Raw genomic sequence first — 1772 nt, forward strand, 5'->3', positions numbered from 1 at the left:
GTTTTATCAAAGTGCACAAACCGAATAGAGACTCGAGTCCTAGCAGACAAGTTCCAATCGTTGGAATCCATCCCGAGGTGTGGATACGTGTAGAGGGCGAGGTAATCTTCCTCCCTTTCGTGATCAGACGTGTTCTTCGATTGATACAGGCCCTGGATCGATTGAGGTAAGCGTTCTAACGAGTTTCTACGATTTCAATAGAAGCATGGTTCTAGGGTTTATCAATTTTTGTTTTATATCCGCTGCGCAAACCCTAGAATTGATCTCTTAGGAATAGGATTCGCTCATGAGATCCCAGGAATTCCAACAGTGGTATCAGAGCCTGGTTGCTCTGTTTTGATTTCGTAGAACCCGATCACGCATGTTTTAGGATTTGAATTGTTTGAATCCATGTTTGCTTTGATATCTATGCATATTTGATGATTGAATCTAGTGTAGATTGCATGTTTCATGTTTCATAGAGTGCAGAAGTTCGAATTTTGGGTTCACAGAAGAATTCGGATCAGTTTCGGGTCTGATCGGGGCTGAGAACACTGCGGAACGTGATCTGATCACGTTGAAGGACCCTAGACCGTCCGTTCTGGGTAAGCCAGACCGGACGGTCCAGGGGGGACGGACAATCCCTGGGCAGAACAGAAAAACTCGGACCGCGAACCTGCACCGGACGTTCTGAATGTCAGAACGTCCGTTCCAGCTCATGGAACGTCCGTTCCACGTTAATTTGCGGACCGTCCGTTCTACTCTTATGGACTGTCCGTTCCAGTCTATTCTCCAAGGCTGGTCCGTCCGTTCTCAAACGTAGACCGTCCGTTCCACACCTAGAACGGACGGTCCGAAGTCCAGATTCCGAAATTTTTCGTTTTCTAGGTCTGATTACGCAACCATTGCTTAATATGATCAACTGTAACTCAAATAGACATGATTTGTTCTTATGGATGGTCCATAGTGAATGAATGCATGTAACTTGATCAAGATATTGGATATGCTTGATTTAGTGGGAGCTTCGAGATTGGGAATACATAATCGAATAGATGGTCTGTTCGGATTGTGTACAATCAATGCACAGAAACCGGTTAGATCTAGGAGCTCTACGAGTAAAGCACTTGTCAAGGCCTCGATCGTACGTGTCATGGGCCATGCCAAAGCTGGGTGTGCCGTATTATCTTGGTGAGGCAAGATGGAGAAATGGTGGTTCTCATAGCTTGAAAGTAGATGCTTGATCTAGGTGCGGTTTCGAAAAACCCTTATTCATGTAATGCTAAGTGTGTACCTCCCATTACTAGAGCGCCTGTCAAGGCATCTGAGAACCACCATTTCTCCATCTTGCCTCACCAAGATAATACGGCACACCCAGCTTTGGCATGGCCCATGACACGTACGATCGAGGCCTTGACAAGTGCTTTACTCGTAGAGCTCCTAGATCTAACCGGTTTCTGTGCATTGATTGTACACAATCCGAACAGACCATCTATTCGATTATGTATTCCCAATCTCGAAGCTCCCACTAAATCAAGCATATCCAATATCTTGATCAAGTTACATGCATTCATTCACTATGGACCATCCATATTCTCCAAGGCTGGTCCGTCCGTTCTCAAACGTAGACCGTCCGTTCCACACCTGGAACGGACGGTCCGAAGTCCAGATTCCGAAATTTTTCGTTTTCTAGGTCTGATTACGCAACCGTTGCTTAATCTGATCAACTGTAACTCAAAATAGACATGATTTGTTCTTATGGATGGTCCATAGTGAATGAATGCATGTAACTTAAT

The sequence above is a fragment of the Tarenaya hassleriana genome, unplaced genomic scaffold, assembly GCF_000463585.1.
Source record: "Tarenaya hassleriana unplaced genomic scaffold, ASM46358v1 Cleome30, whole genome shotgun sequence".
NCBI lineage: Eukaryota > Viridiplantae > Streptophyta > Magnoliopsida > Brassicales > Cleomaceae > Tarenaya > Tarenaya hassleriana.